This window comes from Sarcophilus harrisii, chromosome 4, assembly GCF_902635505.1.
Source record: "Sarcophilus harrisii chromosome 4, mSarHar1.11, whole genome shotgun sequence".
Taxonomy (NCBI): Eukaryota; Metazoa; Chordata; class Mammalia; order Dasyuromorphia; family Dasyuridae; genus Sarcophilus; species Sarcophilus harrisii.
In genome coordinates this window covers 377,078,603-377,098,913 of record NC_045429.1, presented here as the reverse complement: position 1 = coordinate 377,098,913, position 20,311 = coordinate 377,078,603, and the positions used below count along the sequence as shown (strand labels likewise).

Genomic DNA, 20,311 nt, shown 5'->3' with positions numbered 1-20,311 from the left:
ACTATAAAATGAGAAAGGATAGTTAGGTGGTACAATGGGTAGAGCATCCCCTGGAATTGGGGATACTCATTGTGAGTTCAAATGTGGACTCAGACACTAGCTGTGTTACCCTGGGCAAGTCACTTAAACCTGTTTACGAGTTTCCTCATTTGTAAAATGAGCTAGAGAAAAAAAAACTATTCCAATATTGTTGTCAAGAAAACCCAAAACAGGTCCTGAAGAATTGGACACAGCAGATACACAAGTGAATTACAAATAAAGTGACAAATATAAAGCAGTTATAGAAACATGGAAAGACATGCAAATTGATGCTGGGTAAATAAAATAAGAATAAAAAAACCCAATTTACATGATAACCACAATAATAAGAAGAAAAACAATGAAAAACTTCAAAATTCAAATCTATTCAATGACCAATTATTACTTCAGATTGCTGAATATGAACTCTGTGAAGAAACCTTTCTCCTTTCCTTGGAGAATGAGGCAAGCATTGGAAGATGACAAACATTTGATTTGTTTTGGTAAACTGTACTTCATCACAATGAAAAGGTGTATGCGGGGGTAGGGGGGTGGGGAGGGAGGGTCACTAGAAAGTGCTAAGCAAGGTTTAAAAAATATAGTAATAAAACTACTTTTTAAATTTAAGTTTATCTGAGAATTACAGAGAAAGTGCAAAAGTGCACAATGACCTTTAGTCTTAGGGGAAATGTCCTAAAAATTGGGGTGATGAGGCCAGGAATGGAAAATTGGTGTCACAGAGGAGGTGGCAATTCAATCAGGCTTTAAAGGATATTTTGGCTTTGAAGTGTGTCAAGTTAATATGTGTTCCATAAGCCAACAAAGACCTCCATGTACTTTTATATCTCAACTTTTTCAAAAATTCCACCGTAATATTGAGGCTTAATAATTCATAATCTATCCATTCTATGTTTTCATCAGCATGATCCATTTTAATTAATACTTTTATTAAATATGTAGATACATGAAGTGAATAATGATGGCCAAGGCAGAAGTTCCAAGTGGCTTAATCTCTATTCTGCTATAATTCTGGAGGTTGCCTTAAACCTAAAGATTATTTTTCTTTTAATGAAAATTCCTTATTTCCTTCACAGATCTCTTGATTATAGGAGTCAAAAGCATGAGAGTGGGGCGGGAAGGAGTTCAGGAGCAAGGCAACTTCTTTTCTTCACCAAGGAGACATAAATATGTAAACTCAGGTAACTAACAGTAAGACCCAGAATCTTGATACTGTGCAATTTACTGTCTATTTCTTCTAGTAAATGCTTCTAAGCTATTAAAAATACCAAAAAGGACAGAAATGAGATTTTTGTTAGCATATTACTCCTGACACAAATCAGTTAATCATAGAATTAGGTATACATAGAGGAACACAATGTTGAAAGTGATATTTTCTTTCTTTCTCTTTCTTTTTCTTTCTTTCTTTTTTCTTTCTTTCTTTCTTTCTTTCTTTCTTTTTCTTTTTCTTTTTTTTTCCCCTGAGGCAATTAGGGTTAAGTGACTTGCCCAGGGTCACACAGCTAGGAAGTATTAAGTGTCTGAGACACAGAATTTGAACTCAGGTCCTCCTGACTTCAGGGCTGGTGCTCTATCCACTGAGCCATCTAGCTGCGCCAGTGATACAGTTTTCAAGGACTAGATCTCAGATATTAAATTTCAATTCAATTCAAGGCAACACATTTATTAAGTATGTACACAACATGATCATTCTATCAGTTACTAGAATTTTATTGTTGCTGTGTTGTTCTAGGCAATTAGATAGTACAATAGATAGAATGCCAGTCCTGGAGTCAGGAGGACCTGAATCCAAATCTGACCTTACACATTTACTAGCTGTATGTCCCATGGCAAGTCATCTAACCTTGTTTGCCTTAGTTTCCTCATCTGTAAAATGAGCAAGAGAAGGAAATGGCAAATTATTCTAGTATTTTTTGCCAAGAAAACTGTAAATGGGATTACAAAGAGTTATATGTGACTGAAACAACTGAAAAACAACAACATAATTCTCTCATTACCAATAGCAAGTGAGACATAAAACATGGAGACGTGTGGAAATCAAAGATATGTGAGGCTATCATGAGCAATTCCCTTTGTGAGGTTTAGTGCTGTCTAAAGATGATATTGTGTTGATTACACTAAGCTCTCCAGGGAGCAATAACATTACTCAAAAAGATAGGCCAAGCAAAAACAAATGGATAAAAAGTGCCTACTACACAAAGTATTAAAGTATATTTGGAAGGAAGTCTACTGAGCTAGTTCATCAGTACACATATCTTGTAGAGGCTTTACAGGACATTCATATTGGTGCAAAAATGAGGAGTAGAAGGAGATCCATAAGTGAATGTACAAAACATTACAGGTAATCAAAAGTCTAAACTGTCTCATGATGTCTATTTCCCTTTTCCTTTACTTTAGTATAATAAATCTCAAATTGATTATATATAGATATAACTATGGTCTGAGAGTCTTAGTTACACTGATTTTCTCACCTTATTACTTGGAAGTCATCTGCTTTTCAAAAGCAAATTAATAACTACCAAAATAATAAATTTAATTTTTGCTTACATGTTCAGGCACACTTATTCCTACAGAATTATCACTCTCTCTTTTTGCTATTTCTTAATCCTCATTATTTATATCTACATTTTTTTAAACCTCTCTCGGGTGCCAATACAAAAAAAAAATTATATTTCAAATGGAATTTCCATTTAATAACTTCCAAACAATAAGTCAAAAGATCACTTTAGTGATTATTTATCAAAAACCAAAAGTTCAGTTGAATAAAAATGGTGTCAAAGAAGGAAATTTGCTGAAGCAATCATGCTTTGGGCAAGTTTCTATTTGCTGTTCTATTTTCCCTTTGGATAGTTTTTAATCACCAAAGAGAAATATAGTTGCATAAACTTATAAAGATGTCTACCATTTAAGAGTCCTAATGACTTGAGAAGCTTAAAATTCTTACTCTGATGTTTTCTCAGGTTAAGTGTGTTTCTTTTCACATGATCCCAGCATGTTGAAGATAATAAAAGTACTGTAGTTCTCATGAAAAGTTTGAACCATATTACTCTCCAATTTTTCTGGTGATAAAATATTTCTCCCAAGTTGTCTTATTGATAGGTTATATTGTTTCTCAAACTATATTTGTACTTCTTTCAGGGTGAGGGCCACCTCTGAAACTTACTAGCTATAAGATGGATTAATTATTTAACTTCTTTGAGGCTCAGGCAAGTTTCTAAAACTATATACTAAGTTTTAGAGGCTGTCCCCAAAGTCTTAGTGCATTTTAAAGCTATTAAAGCTTTACCCCTTATGATCTGTGTAGGAAGAGAGAGTTTTCAACTTGAGGAAATTATAGCTCTTGATGTCAGGGCAAGGAATGATTTTCCAACCAATCAAGTAGACCTTTGTTTTTGAAGAGAACCAATGACATCATGCTGTAATAGCTTGACTTTTTCATGAATTGGATTTCAGTGAGTAAGAGTTGTACAAAGTCATCAGCTTCACTAATCAAGAATTATTGAATAGTTTCCTGTAAATATTCACCAATACCATCTGCACTAATGACTCTTTAAATTCTAGATTTTGTCATCTTTCTTCTTAAATCTGCTTTTTCCTTTGACATCTCTATTTCGGTTAAGATCAAATCTTGAGATTATCTTTGACTACTCCCTTTTTTTCTTCCACACCTATATCTATATTCAGTCTCTTTTGAGTCTCTTTCTCTTATTAGTATTCATCTGCAAACTCCATCTTCCTTGCACTTTCTCCCTTTACATTCTCACCATTCAATTCCAGGGTCTCATCTCAGGTCTACTTACTGAAATAATGTCCTTATCGATATTTTTATCTTAAGCTTCTTTTAATCCAATTCTCCCCATTTTCTTTACTATTTGTTTTTACATGTTTTAATTTGTAGTAGCAGAATCTGAAATTTTACATTATTTAAATGAATCCATTTGATGATTTCCAATGACTTATGTGTTCCAAGGAAATGAGGCACATAAAACCAAGGTTTTCTCTCTCTGGAGTTAGGCTGCTTTGTGTGTATTTTGAAAATTTCAACAAAACTCTTTTGTTTGCTGACTGATCAATCATTTTAGCCTGGTGTTATAGCACCCTTCCTCAGTGAGATCCAATTTGGAAAAAGTGATTTACTCCAATAGTGATTTATTCTCTTATATTAGTGTCAGGACACCTGAGTTCTTTTTCTTGACTTTATTATATACAAGATTTGTGAACTCAAGAGAGAATACTTCCCATCTATGAAATAACCTCCTTCCCATAATCACAAAATAACATTGTCATTTTTCTTATTATACTATTATTAAAATTATTCTGACTCACAAGGTTCTGTACTCTAACAAAAACAAACTGCTCAGTGGAATGGGACATATAAAAGTGGAATCCTCTTTCAAATTTTCTTTACTATACTGGATAATTTTAAGTGATTTGGCCACTACAGGTTTTGTTAAATAATCTTTTCTATTATTACATGGTCATGTGGGAAAAATACTTTAGTGGTAAGAATCTTTCCTGGTTTCTAACATCATCTCTATTATAAAGCATGTGTGTAATAATGGACATGTTACCATACTTGGCTTCCATAGGCCTCAATGTCTATTTCTGTTAATTAGGAATTTTAACATTTTTATCTGTTTTTGAAAGACTAGGATGAAATTTAAAAATGTAAAAATATTTTAATGATACTGGACACATTTTGATGGTGATTTTATTTCGACATGCCTTAACTCTTAGAAGAATGTACTCTTTACTAAAAAATAATAAAGCTCTTTTTACTTGTATCTCTATCAAATATAATTATTGGCTTCAGAAACCAATATTTCAGTTAAATTCTATTAATCATTATATACATTTAAGAACAAGTCATATTCTCTTTAAAAAGGTCACTGGTAATCCTGGGGTAATACAAACCCAAATTCTACACAGCTGTCAATGTTTTTCCTTAAGCACAGATCTGATTATATTGCTTCCTTATTAAATAAATTGTAGATTAAATAGTTTATTTTTATTTAGTTTTATTTTATTAATCTACAATTTATTTAATAAGGAAGCAATATAATCAGAAGAAAGTATATCTTCTGATTGGCATTAAAAGTCCTTCAAAACTTAGTATCAAGCTATTTTTCAGTTCTCAAGATCCAATACTCCCTTTCCAATACTTGATAGTTTAGCCAACTTGACCTTTCTTGTTCCTTACACATGGCTATTTGCCATCTTGATATCTTCATTGGCTATTTTCCATGATATAAAACTCTAGAATCCCTATATTCCTTCAAAATTGAGATAAATCAATACCTTCACAAAATCTTTCATGATCAGTCTAATTGCCTCCTCACTCCCCAATCTGGTATTTAAGTATCTTATTTCTTTTGCTATATAGTTCTATTTATGTGTATGTATGTATGTTTGTGTGTATGTATACATATAAATATAAAATTTCCCCAGTAGAATATAAGCTCTACATGGCTAGAAATTATTTTATTCCTTGTGTTTGTACATTAGCATCTAGTACAATGTATGGTATGTCATTGGCATTTAATAAAGCTTATTGATTAGTGATAAAATAATTCATCTTGTAAATAAAATAATTCCTAACAGCTTTATGATCTTGGGCAAATCACAATTTTTTGAAGCCTCATTTTTTTAAATTTGTAAAATGGGAATGATATTTGCATTTCTTACCTTATAAAGCTATTGTACTTAATTGGATAATAGTCTTCAAGATAAGGGTTAGAACCTATAATTTCATTGTTATATGAAAGTCCCAGAGGAGAAAACTCTCTCTGCCAATGCATACTGGCATCTTTTCCACAATTTATAAGCTTATAGGATTGGCTATAACAAAGAGAGGTTAAGTGACTTGCTCAGGTTCACACAGCCAGTAAGTTTCAAAAGGAGGAACTGATATCTTACCTGGCTTTCTATCTACTATGACACTTTGTCTCTCACTTTATTAATCAAAGAGCTACATAAATATTAGCTACAATTGTCAGTGAACCTAAGATCTGAAAGGATGTTTAAAAACCATTTGGTTCAAATACTCTATTTTAAAGATGAGGAAACTGAGGTCAACAGCATTTAATAGACTTGCCCAAAGTCACAAAGCTAGTAGTGAAAAGGATTGCAAACTAGGGTCTTCCAACTTCAGATTTACTTTTCTGCTTCCTACACTAAAGAATTTAAAGCACTCTCATGTACGTGTATATCTGTGTATATACAAACATTCACAGACACACGTGATTTAACTAGGCATGCATTTTTGAATGAAGTGTGGCAATGGGGAAGAGTAGAATTTTTTGCTTAAATTTTCTCAGCAGTTCCAAGAAGGCGCCAAAAACATGGTCCTAAACTGTTTTCTTTTGCATCATAGGATTCATGCCAATTAACCGAATAGGAGTGGCCTTATCCCTGATGTGTGTGTGCGTAAACACATACACATATACACATACATATAATTTATATATATATTATACACACACACACACACACACACACATACTTCATAAATCTCTTGTTCTAAATGTGAATATTTCAGCTTTTCATATTGCAAAAAATGCTTCAAGTATTTAATTGAATTTCTACAACTGCTCTTTAGTCCATCTTGCTTAAATAAGATTATTCTATTTGAACTACCTATAGCATATGCTATATTAAATTCCATAATTTTCCTAAAATGTGAATCTGTCCATGTCAATTTCATACTGAATAAATTCTAGTGGATTCACTTGATCTCCAAGATCAAATATAAAACGCTTTGTTTGGCATTCAAAGTCATTTACAATCTGACCTCTTTCTATCTTTCTAATCTTCTTACATTTTACTCCTTTCTATGGGCACTATGATCCATCTATGTTGGCCCATTTATTTTTCCTTATACATACACACACACACACATTATATATAAATACATACATACACATGATACAGAATTTCCTAACTTCATGCTTTTCCTCTCTTAAAGGCCTACTTCCCTTTTTCCCCTGACAACATATGAAGCCTTCTTTTTTCAATTTTTGACCTGTGGTTCAAAAGATTTTTGAACCTTTGAGGACAGAGACTTTGTTTTTGCTTTGCTTAGAGCATCTCCACTGCATGCTCCTTGTACAAAGTATGTTCTTAAATGCTTCTTGATTGACCAAAATGACTGAATAGAAAGATGTGAAAGGAGCAAACAATGGTTCATTTCTTTAAGAGTAGGACTGAACTTGTTTCTAAAAGAGCTGGCTTATTTTGGATTTTTCAAATGGCCCTAAAAGTGTCAAGGCTGGTATTTCTGGTCCTTCTAAATGAACTGGAACAGAAAAATCCAACCTTTAGTCCTATTAAGTACTGCCTCTACAACCCACATAATCTCACTTGGGGAAGTTACCTTTTCCTAAGAGGGAGCAAATCATAACATGGATGTAGTTCTTCCTTATATTCAGGAACGACATTTTAAGAGAATTGTTGAGGATGAGTAAAATCTCTGTTTCTTGCTAGTTCACTTACATTCATGAATATAATCAAATGAGTGAGATAAGGAACTGCTCTGGGCACATAGTAGGTGCTTACTAAAGTTTAGTTGAAATGAATCAAATTGAATTGACATACTAGCTTGATTTTGTGAATTAGAGAAAAGCAACAACAACACAAATTGAAACAGTTTGGGAGATTGGCTGGATAAAAGAATCAGTTCCTTAAAATGTCACTTTGTGAGAACAGCTTTTGAAATCTAGTCAATTAAATGAGATGTTGGATGGACCTATTTTCTTAGGACCCCAGAAAATAATTTGCTGAAGTACAAAATAAAATAACTCATAAGTATAGAGTGATGTCCAGATTCCCCTCCTTATACATGTATATACATGTGTTTTTGCACACATATACAAATATGAATACACACATATCCACATATTTATACATAAACACATATGTTTGTATGTATGCACATATATGCATATGGTATTTTTCATTTGTTTTTTCTTGCAAGTTTTTCTGCTCTATCCCAACTATGGATTATAATCTTTAAGGAGGAAAGATGATTTACTATTTCCTAGTTCCACCTTACTGTTTCATTAAGTGTGAAATAATGCTTTGTATATTTACTAACTGGAAATAAGCACACTAGCTTAATTTTGTTAGAGAGAAACAAAAATACAAACTGAATGTACCAAGTGGACTATAGAGACTGGAAAAATGCTTATGTGGTAAAGAAAACCATATATCATAGGACTAACATATATTGTACAGTTACTGGATATAACGTACCATGAAAGAAGTCCACATCATCCAATTCAAAAAAATCTCTGACTTACAAAGCCCTTCAAAACCTGGCTCCCTCTTGTCTTTTTGGTTCCTTTATATCATACTCTCCTCACAAAATCCTAATATCCAGGAACAATGGACATTTTACCTTTGTTTTTCCTTGCATGAGATAACACATATTTTAATCCCAAACATTTTTCACTAGCTTGAAAAATCTCCATCTTCATTTCCATCTCCTGGTTTCCATCAAGTTCCAGCTAAAATTTCACCATCTATAAGAAACCCTTCCCAATCATCCTTTAAAACTAATGTTTTCCCTTTGTAATTATTTCTAATTTCTCCTGTATCCACATCTTGTCCTTAAATATTTGTTTGAATGTCATCTTCCCCATTAGACTGTGAGATCTTCCAGAGAATGGACTGTTTTTTATCCTCCTTTGTATGCCTAGTACTTAGCACAGTGCTCTAATTTAGTAGGTGCTTAATACTTCTTTAGTGACTTGTTGACTTCCAGAATCTAGCTTTGATTTTTGTTTATACTATTGTTTAAAAATGGCATAGGAGAAAGAAAAGTGGATTTGAAGTCAGAGGATTTGAGTTGAGATTCTAGCTCTGCCACTTACTACCCGTGTCACATGAGTCATTGGCTTTTATGAATTTTTTTATTTGTTAATCTTTTAATGAAGGGTTTGAAGAACCTTAGCCCTAAAATTATGAACAGAAGATCAAATAATCTCTAAAGTTAGATCTTATGATCCTAGGAGTGATTAAATTGATTGTAAATAGACTAGGATAAAGTGAAAACACCTTGCAGTTGCTGTATTTCTGTTCTTAAAAGCTTTTAATTGTTCCCTTTGGATATCACAATGTCCTAGAAAATGTCTGAAGCAAGGTAAATGTACTTTATTCCAGCTCTCCGGAAGATTAAGAATAAAAGTAGAAAACAGTAGTGCTCAATGAGTTATTCAGTACATATGGATACCTGAACAAGCACTTTTGAGGTTAGCAGATTTCAAACTTTGTTTGAACAGCCTGAAATAGTCTGTAGCTTAATGAATTGTGACTATCTAGGTGTCTTGTAGGGCTCTTAGCATTGAGACAAGGTGAATCAAAGCTACTAGTAGCAGATACTACAAATTACATATGGATCATTTAGCCTACAGCTCATTAGATTAAATAAGTAAACAGATGATAAAGCCAATGAATCCAATCTCTATATTCCTGTCTACATGACATGACTTGGGTGAAGGGAAATGTGTTTCTTTTTAGTCCTCATGAAATTTTAGACAAAAGAAAATAATTATGTTACTGATCCTTTTTTTTTCCTGCTTGTTTTGTTCCTTGTTTACAAGCAAACACGAACATATATAATCTTTAGAAAGCCAACTAACATCTTGCAAATTGTATGAAAAATGTCTTATAAAGTTTGGGGAAAACGCTCTAGTTTTTAATGTATTCTAATATTTAATATATTTCAATACTTTAAGGAATATGTGAGTATTTTTTTTCCACCAACACTCATCAGGACCACCCTGCAACATAGCTGATAGTCTTGCTGAATTACCAAGGATAAAAAGGGGAGAAAAAAGAAAAAGAAAAAAAATAATTTCCTTGTAGCTCAGATTCTCTGACCTTACCTAGGTTTGTCACTGCACAATTAGCTATACAGTCCATCATTGGACCTGTACTTGAAGTCATTCCAGCTTGTAAAGACCTGCCAGACCTAATGTTTACTGGCTCAGCTTTGTAGAACTTAGAGTTATGTCTAAGTTAGCAGGAAGCTTTAGAGAATATAATTTTAGTGCAAATAGTGAGAAACTGCATGAAATAGAGCAATAGTTTTAATCCAGGAGTACTCAAACATGTTTATTTTTAATATTTGTGTAACTATATTTCAATATAATTGACTTCCTTTGTAATGTTATATATTTTAAGTAAATAAGAACATTTTCTCTGACAGGGTCAAAAGGATTCTGCAAACCACCGAAAGTATCCATGACACTCAGAAATGATTAAGAATTTACTTGTAGAGGATAAAGACCTTGACTGAGAGTCACTAAGATATGTTAAACTCTTGCCTTTTATACTTACCTACTAACTAGGTGTTTAACAAGAAGCAATTCACCAAGTCTTCTGAGTTATACTTGCCTTGTTTGCAATTTGGATATAATGCCTGCAATTACTTGATCTTGGGATTGTTAGGAGGTTTTAATGGGATCCAACATGTAAATAATTTTACACATTCCAAAGCTCTATAAATGGTCACTGTCTGAAGGAAGAGTTCCTCTCCCAGAGAATTCACATGTCATGATATAATATATAGATATAGATATAGATATAGATATAGATATATATAATATGTTTCTGTGTGTGCATATGCATATGTGGGTATGCGAAGTTATTACATGTGATTTTTCTCAAGTAGGAAATTCTTCCTCCAAGAGAAATCCATGCATAAATGTAGTCTTTAAGAATTTCCTGGAGCAAAAAAAATTAAGCAACTTAACTAGGTTCACTGAGGTAGTATGGGTTAGAAACAGACCTTGAACATGTTCTTTGACTCCAAGGTTAGTATATAAACTAACCATTAACTATTAGCTAAAATTAACTAACTAAATTACTAATTAATTAATTGAATATCAAATATAAAATATTTTCATTCCTTGAGGAAACTCATAAAAGTATTTTCTATTCCAATTCTTTCCAGTCCCTCTCAGCTCTACTCCATCGTGGAATTCATTAAGACATTTCTATTGTTCTTATAAAATAAAATATTGATAACTGAGAAGAGTCCCTGTTCTTTATTTATGTGGTTTTCTGGTACATCTTTAATTTGCCTCTCACTTATCACAAAATTGCTGCATCTGTGGCTCATACCCCTTAGGGCCCTCCCCCAGTATCCTCTAAGCTCCCAAGATCTTGTTTAATTCTGCATGTTTTCAGGAAGCATGCTTTAGCCAAATTTCTGCCACAAAAAATAGATGATCTCATTGGCAGGCCTTCCATTTTATCCAGCAGTTCACTTTCTTAATACACAGTTGGAATTCTGTTCACTTGGCAAAACTGGTTACAGCTTTTGGCAGCCATGATATCATTGCTTTCCACATGATACTTGGAACCTTTCAGGTCAGTTTCTAAGTAAATTCAATCCATTCTACACGAATAGAAGTTTTAAAGAAACATTTTCCGAAAAGAGGAGGAGGAATGCATTAGGTCCAGATAGAAAACAGAATAGGTATTCAGGATGAACAGAATTGATTTATGAAAAAAGGATGGTAGCAGCATTTCTGATGAAGAAAGTACAATGAAGGGCAGAGGAGATAACTGGTACTACAGATTAGGAGATGATTGCAAAGTAAAGAATAACAGGATTAATGTCTAAACTATTCATTATGAATTACTTTGAGATTGATCATTCTCCTCAAATCTTCCTTTATTCCACTCTATTCACTTTGTCTTCTTCCCTGACCCTTTTTATCCTCTTGCTTCTTATTTATGAGCATTTCTTATCTTTCATCTGTTGCTTCCTGTATCTATACTCTTTTGTGTGGTGATTCCCTTGAGATGTGATATGATGCAGTATAGGACTTTTGAGTCAGGACCTGGATTCATATTGTGACTCAGAATCTTCCTAACTGTCTGACCATCAGGCTTTTAAATCAATGCAAACTCTAAGAATGAAGTGATATTTATAAGAGTCAGGGAAGAAAATGTATGACAGGCACTACAGGAATATTCTTTTTTCTTTATGTATGAGCAACATAATTTAGAAAATGACTTTAATTATGGAAATAACATTAATTTTCTAAATTCTTCTGAGTTAGGAATTGTTAAGTTTTAAAAGAATAAAGGAAGCATGTTGAATTTCAAGGTAAATTCCACATCTTTCCTCATATAATAAGATATATGTTTGTGCTTCTGAAGTTCAATATAGACCAAATAATTAACGAGGCAGGAAATGATTGCTGAGAAAAAAAGTTCTTTCTGCAAGCATTTTTCAGGAAATGGAGTTTTCTTTTATTATTTTTGTCATAAAAACTAGTTATAGATATCCCTTGTCAAATGCTTATGAAGTGATATCTGTATTTATATGAAAAGAAATTAGTTGTTTGAAACAGAAGGTTATAATTCTATTATATATTAACAAGGCATAACTCTTTGAGTATTATGGACAGGAACTAAAGAGAAGGCTCTGAATATTCACAGGTCCTCTTTTTGTGAATTGACCACATGGATAAAGGAGGAAAACCAACCAAAGCAGAGACTTAATGACTGTCTGGTAACTCAATGACTATTTGGTAATATTAACATTATCTGTACTCCTCTTTTAAAAATTTATTTTGTTAAATACATAATAGTTTAATCTGGTTAGGAGAGTACTCCAAAGGGTTGCAGGCTACATGCTAAGAGTTTGACACCTCTGGCCTAGAGTACTAAGTTCAGATAGAAAATATGTGTTAAAAGTGAAATTTAAAACCCCATTTTTCTGATTCTATGTGTAATATTCTATTCGCCACATCATACTTCCTCTGATTGGGTGTTGTCTTAGTCAAACTGAGATCTGTTAAAAACTCATCTTGAAAAGGCAGAGGTCTCTCATAGCATCCAGGGCCATCTCTAGTTGTCCTGATCTATATCTGGCCACTGGACCCAGAAGGCTCTGGAGTAGAAAGCACAGCACACTCTCACTTAAATCCAATTCACTTGCAGATCATAGGTCATAGTCCTCTTCACAATATAAGACGGATGACAACATCTACTGCTACTATTACTGATTATAGATAACATTTGTGTAACATTTGTAAATTGCTATATTCATTTTAATTTATTTGATACCAAGCTATTTTTGCTGTACTAAAGTAGATTACTTGGATGCCTTAGTGTGGCAGGAAGGTAATCTTGTACTTAAAAATAAACAACAGCAACAACAAAAGTCATATTTATTTCAAATTACTTTATTAAAATTGATTCTCCTTTCAACCAGCCTTTCCATTAGTTAGCAAAAGCTTTGTTAGGTTCTATTAAACGGCAAAAATTATGAGTAGAGATTCAGCAATGAATTGTATATACCCTCTGAAGTCCTAACAAGTTGAGTTCACAGTAACATCCACTCCATCAGAAGGTTAATTATAGGAACCCCTGAATATATTACATCTATTAAGGCAAAGTGGGAACTGAGGGGAGAAAGATGCTTTGCAATCTGTGTCACTGAGGGGAATAGCCAGACCAATAATAACACAAATCACAGAATTTCAGATCTACATGGGACCTCAGACATTTTTAATTCCAACTTGTACCTAGAAAGAAGAAGGAAGGATCCTGTAAAAGTATAATAAAAAGACATCCACATCCTAGAAAACATCCTTAAATTACCCACATTATTTCTGCATAGAATAATGAAGTTTCAGAAATGTATTCTCTTTGTTAAAAGAGGAATTTATATGTAAGAATTTACACAGGAGACAAAGTAAAGATTCAATATTTGCTTTTACAAAAGGTCTCATCATAAGAAACAGATTTTTAGAACTAAAGAATCTCAATACAACCCATACTTAGAATGGTTTATATGATGAAATCTTGCATGGATTTTTATCAGCTTTTGGAAATCCAAATATATTATATTAAATGTCTCTTTCACTTTCTTTATCCCTTAAACTAACACTGTTTGTTAAAGAAATAAAATCTTATTAATTTCATTCTTTCACTTATCTATGATAAGTCACATATATTAAATTACTGTTTCTCATAAGTATGGATATAGATATTTATAAATCTCATTTAAAAAATCCTTCCATGGAGAAATATTATTGTTATAAATTAATTTTAGCTATTCCAGAAACATTATTCAATAAAGTGAGAAATATTCTCAATATTGTAACATCTATCTTGTGTGCCATATTTTCCCTAGTGTATAGGTTCCAAAATCTACTCTTACATAAAACCTCAAGATCTATAATTTTGAATAACGAATAAAAACAGCAATTTCATTTTTTTATCCTATCATATATTCACAGATTTATAGACAGGGATAATTAGTCTATGAGTCAGACAGTTATATGCTCTGATTTTGCTTGAACCTGATATACTAGTCCACCTGGGAGGCTTATAGCAATTGACACTCTTCTTTCTTTCAGACACAATGGAAATGTTCCCAAAAGATATAACCCCATAGCAGATCCATAGACCATCAAAATCTATAGTATTAATGGACTATAATTGAAATTGTACAGTTTATTAGTAGCACAGGTGGAGTATGAACCTAGCTCTCCTGATTTAGGCTGATGGAGTGTTATGTATATCCCAACAAATTAGGTTAAAAGTGAACTATGCACTCATCAAGAATGGTGAAAAAGAAAGCACAGATACTTTTTATATGTCACTGGAAAAGTATATCAAAGATCATCATGGCTATAAAAAGTGGGAACTAACTGAATATTTCTCATCAATGACATTCAGTTGCTTGGCACATTTGGATATTTGTTCCATATATGATAGGTGCTAAGTACTTGTTGAATTGACCCCTTCCTTTCTCCACTTTTAATGACCATTTTGGCACACTCATTCTTACTTATCTCATTCTCTTTAATATTATTTCTTTTTTGCTCTTTAATAGGCTTCCTTTCACAAATTCTGATCAAATACAGTAAAATTTTAATGAAGCTTTTTTTTCTTCTTGCCCTCAGGAATTCTTCGTGTTTATTTCTGCTTCATAAGCATTTAACTGATTAATAGATTGGCCATAATGTTCACAGTGTTCAGTTTGTGACAATGATATACAAGCATTTCCAAAAAATTCCAGCCATTTTTAGAAAACTGTGTCCAGTTTTTCTTTATCTTAAGATTTCTTTTTCATCACATATGACCATATGATGCTAATGAAATACTTAATCAGGAATTTTCTTCTTGTTTCATTGCTTTTCAGTTATATTTGAGTCTTTGTAACCCCACATCTGGAGTTTTCTTGGTAAAGATTCAGGAATAGCTTGCCATTTTCTTCTCATTTTACAGATTGAGGAACTGAGGCAAAGAAGGTTAAGTGACTCACCTAGGGTCACACAACTAGTGAATGTCTCAGACCAGATTTGAACTCAGGAAAATGAATGATTCTTTCTGATCACCAAGTCCAAAGTTGTGCTCTATGGAGTCACTTTATTGAAATCTGCTCAGTAAAGATGTGTAAATGACAAAAGTTGAAACACGGAGAGCTGCATCCCACTGAAAGACCCTTCTATTGGGATTTATAAAAAACTATCAATAATTCCACCAAGGATCATACAGAAGAGTCAATGCAAGAAAAAAATATATAGTTAAAGTGGGGTGAGATGGGAAATTTTAATAAGATTTTTAATCAATGCAAATATATCAGACTGAAAGTTCCCTTTTCTATGATAAATTTAAACACATATTTAGCATTAAATCAATTTAAAATGTACCAAAAGAGGGGCAGCTAGGTGGTGCAATGGATAGAACACCAGCCCTGATGTCAGGAGGACCCGAGTTCAAATTTGGCCTCAGACACTTAACTTGTCCTTGCTGTGTGACCCTGGGCAAGTCACTTAACCCCAATTGCCTCAGGGGAAAATAAAGTACCAAAAGAATCAATTATCTAGTAGACACACCTTTCAAACCTTGTTACCTCTCTCTCTCTCTCTTTATCTCTCTCACTCTGTTTTTCTCTATATAGGGATACATATGTGTGTGTGTGTGTGTGTGTGTGTGTGTGTGTATATTACAAACACATATTCATATGGAGGTCTATATTCATACTTTGATATTGTTGTTTAGTTGTATCTGACTATTTGTGACTCCCCTTCCTCTTTATTTTTTGGCAAAGATACTGTAGTGGTTTGCCATTCCCTTCTCCAATTCATTTTGAAGATGACAAAACTGAGGCAAACATGGCTAAGTGACTTGTTTAAGGTCACCCAGCAAGTGTCTGAGGCAGCATCTGAACCCATGAATGCAGTTCTTTCTGACTCCAGGCTTGGCAGTCTACCTACTTACTGCCTAGCTGAATTTTACAGCTCAAACAAGCTACATTAAATATATATATATATATATATATATATATATATATATATATATATATGTATATGTATATGTATATATATATACACACAGAGAGATATAGATATACACATATCTATATCTATCTCTCTCTATATATATATATACACACACACATATATATATCCCTCTCCTTTTCATTTTACAGCCTCCATATATAAAAAATGCAAAGAACAGATATAAAGAACATAAACTAGGTTTTTTTTTTTTTTTGGTTGTTGTTGTTGTTTTGTTTTTCATTTTGGTTTTTGCTCTAGTATTTAGCTGATGTTGATATTGAAGGTTACATAAAGGCTGATTTCCAAGACAGAAAAGGAAAAAAAAAAAAAAAAAAAAAGCACTGCTCATTCAATGCTATCACAAATACCTGTCACCTCCATTTATTTAAAATGTTGATTTCACACAACTCTCCTATGCTAGCACTGAACAATGATACTTGAACTATAATTCCAAAATATCAGTGTCAAATTTAAAATGTACCTTACCGTGGAGGGTATTATTAAATGCCTACTAAAAAATAACTGCCAAAACAAAGCCTGACAATATACAAAGATAGATGAGTTTTTGCTGTCAAAATAACAGATGTGTTAAATTGTTATAGACAGAAGTAAGTTGTGATGATAAAAGAATAACTGGAATATTGAGGCTCATTAAAAATTTGACATTGAATGGTCTCTTCAGCAGCACATACACTAAAAAATTTGACATTGAAACCAAAATTAGTTAAAAATTTTATGATACTTTGAACATAACTGGCCTACCAAACTTAGAGATGAGAAAGATTAGTTTGAGAGACATGTAGTAAACCCTAATTTCAATCCACACAATATGAGTATTTTTTCATACTCATACAAGATACTAATGGGGAGAATACTTCCTTCCTGAAGGCAGCTGATAACTTCTCAGCAGCCAGATGGTCTACATGACTTAGCCATGGCCAAAAATATTCATGATTTGGTCACCAAGCCTAAGATGATAAGTCTCTGTGCATTTAGTCATCAGTCCCATACTTGAAGCTTTTCTGGCATGGCAAAACTTGCCAAAACTCATGTTCTGATGGCTTAGATTTTGAGAACCCAAGGTTTTCTCCCCACAGTAGTGAAACATCAAAGGATGACTTTAGTGTTCTGCCAAGTGTTTAAACACAGCAACCATTAAAATTAATTTTTAATGACAAAAAGTTTAAAATACTAAGTAAAGATTTAGATTTCTCTATATTTAGTTAGAATAGTTGTGAAGTTAACGTGTGGTATCTAAAGAAACTTAGATTTCAGGTCATGATTTGAGTTTAAATTATGACTGTGATATTTAATTCTTGTGATCTAAGACAAATTGCCCTCTTTTGGGCTTAGTTTTCTGCTCCATAAAACCTAGGGGTTGAACTATAGTCTCTGGGGCTTTTCCTGCACTAAACTTGTGAGTCAACCATAACTGCTAAGTAAGAGTAAATAAATATCTCTTTTAACCAGATATTTCTTGTAGTTTTAAGCATCTGGAATATCAACAAAACTAGGAAATAGCCTAGGATCATGACACATGAAACACAGTCTAAACTCACTGAGACTCAAGGACTCTGAAATCATGCCATGTGTTATAACCAGAAAAACAATGGAGCTTTCACTAGTATCAAATGGACATTGAAGGCAAATTTTGCTGGCACAAAAAAACAAGAATTGTAGAAGCAGTAGGGAAAGAATACAGAAGAGAAATGGTATTGGTAAGGTAAGAAAATCAGAAAGAAAAAAGAAAATAAAAGAAGATCCAATAAAACTTAAATACTTCTGTAGAATTAGGTTAAATAGTAGTTCTTAGGACATCATATTATTGTTCATGCTTTCTTTTTTTATTGATGGGAGTGGGAGGTAGTTGAAACAAAACATTTTCTGAAAGGGCAAGCTAACTCTGACTCACTTAAGTAGATTCAGAAAGTAGGTAGTATCACATGGAAGGCAGACCTACTTGTAAGATGGATGTCTTTGAAGGTACCTACTACAGGAGAGTCCAAGTATTATAGGATATATATATATAAAACATGGTATAAAACACAACAGAAACTCAAGAATCAACCAGACAGAAAGAGCTCAGTGTGATGGAAAGAGAATTGGCCTTGGAGCCTATGACTTTGAACAAGTACTTATTTCTCTGTTCTTCAGTTTCCTCATATCTAATGATTGAAGGGATTAGACTAGACAATCTCCTAAAGCCATTCTCAGCTATATCTGCAATTCTATTTGATTTTGAGTCATATTGAAAACCCTAAAGCACCACATCAATGGGAACAATTCTAAAATTTCATGCTTTCTCCAGTGAAGGCAAAGGGCAGAAACATAAGAAAGAAAGCTGTTTTAACCTTCAAAGAGAAAACAGAAATTTGCACACAAGTGGAATAGGGAAAGTATGGATTAGATGAAATAATATATTAGAAGCATTTTGTAAACCTTGACAAATTACACAAATGTCAATTACACTTATTATTTTTATTGCGGGAAAATTTATTTCAGCATACTGTTGAAAGGAAAGAAGAAATGAAGGAAGGATACAAGCATTTATTAAGGGTCACTTATGTCCTAGGCTTTATGTTAAGCACATTACAAATATTATCTCCTTTGATAATGTTTTTTATGTGTGATTATTTTGCAAAGGTTAGAATTCATTACTTTCTTCCTGGCCTAAAATTAGCCCAAAAAAGTAAAGTATATTTGTAAGCAAATATAGCCCTAATCTCAGGAGAATGGTTTCAGTATTTCTGAGTCAGATCTGGCATTATTGCTCTAGATATTACTTGTGGAAAGAAACAACAACAAAAACTCCAAAGCAAAGAAAGAAACCAACCAAGAAATCAAAATGCTAAAGAATATTTCTATGGATTTTTCAGAGGACACATTTTCCCAAATAACAGCCTAAAAACAATTTTGCAATGCTGATAAAATTGGGCTTTTTGGATGATGCTCTCTGACTTCTATCCTAGCAGGTGCTTATGAATCAAGTACCCATAGACATAAGCCTAGGATAGTATGACAAAGTAATTATATTAACTCTACAAGCTACAGTAAAATAAAGCTTTTGGTGATTAACTAGGAGATTTCCATTGTTCTCCAGAACAATGGAAGTAGAAATATGCAAGATTTTCAATAACATTTAGATCCAATTTTTAATGTTCCTTCTTTCTAAAAGTCTGTTAAAAGGTAAACATTACAAACAGTGTAGAGGAGATTAAGACCCAGTTTTCTAGTCATATTCTAGTGAAAACTATAGTCATTTTAGATGCCAAATACCAATAGGTTGTGAGGGACGATGCCATCCACATCCAGAGGATGAACTATAAAGACTGGATTAAAACATATTATTTTCATCTTGTTGTTTTGTTGCTTGCTTGTTTGTTTGTTTTTTCCTTTCTCATTTTTTTCCTTTTTGATTTGATTTTTTATTATACATCATGAGAAACATAGAAATATATTTTTTTAAATGGTGCATGTTTAACTTATATCTGATTACTTGCTGTCTTAAGGAGGGAGAAAGGATGGAGAGAGGGAGAAAATATTTGGAACACAAGATTTTGCCAAAGTGTATGTTGAAGGCTATCATTGCATGTATTTGGACAAATAAAATAGTTAATTAAAAAAAATAGATTCCAATAAATATGACCACTGGCTACTTAATTCTGGGTGTAACTACTGATCTTTACTTAATGGCAATAAGAATCTCAAAGATTTATGAAGATTCCAGGAACCTAAATGCTCACATAATTTTTTCCCTGTTCTCACTCTTCAATTTAATTTGTTCATTTTAGGAGGAAAACCTTGCAAGTAATAGTTCAGTTTCTACTTTAGTGAGAAAATGTTGTTTGGGAGAAAGTATAGGAGGATTCAGATTGAGTAAGTAAAAATATGAAGGAGGTTTAAAGGCCACAGAACAAATGTGAGGAGGTAAAAATTGTAAAGATGAGAATTTGAAAGAAAAG

At 32.8% G+C, this 20,311-nt stretch overlaps 1 protein-coding gene and 1 long non-coding RNA gene across 3 annotated transcripts in view; one reads left to right on the top strand and one right to left on the bottom strand.

Moving 5' to 3' along the window:
• The window catches only part of CHRM3 (cholinergic receptor muscarinic 3), a 616,899-nt gene that overhangs the window by 54,551 nt on the left and 542,037 nt on the right, over window positions 1-20,311 (bottom strand). The window lies entirely within an intron of this gene.
• LOC116423366 overlaps window positions 1-20,311 on the top strand; it is a 150,024-nt gene that overhangs the window by 13,922 nt on the left and 115,791 nt on the right. The window contains exon 2 of the long non-coding RNA XR_004233955.1: window positions 1,113-1,217. This is a non-coding gene — a long non-coding RNA (uncharacterized LOC116423366). The remainder of the gene's footprint in view (window positions 1-1,112; window positions 1,218-20,311) is intronic.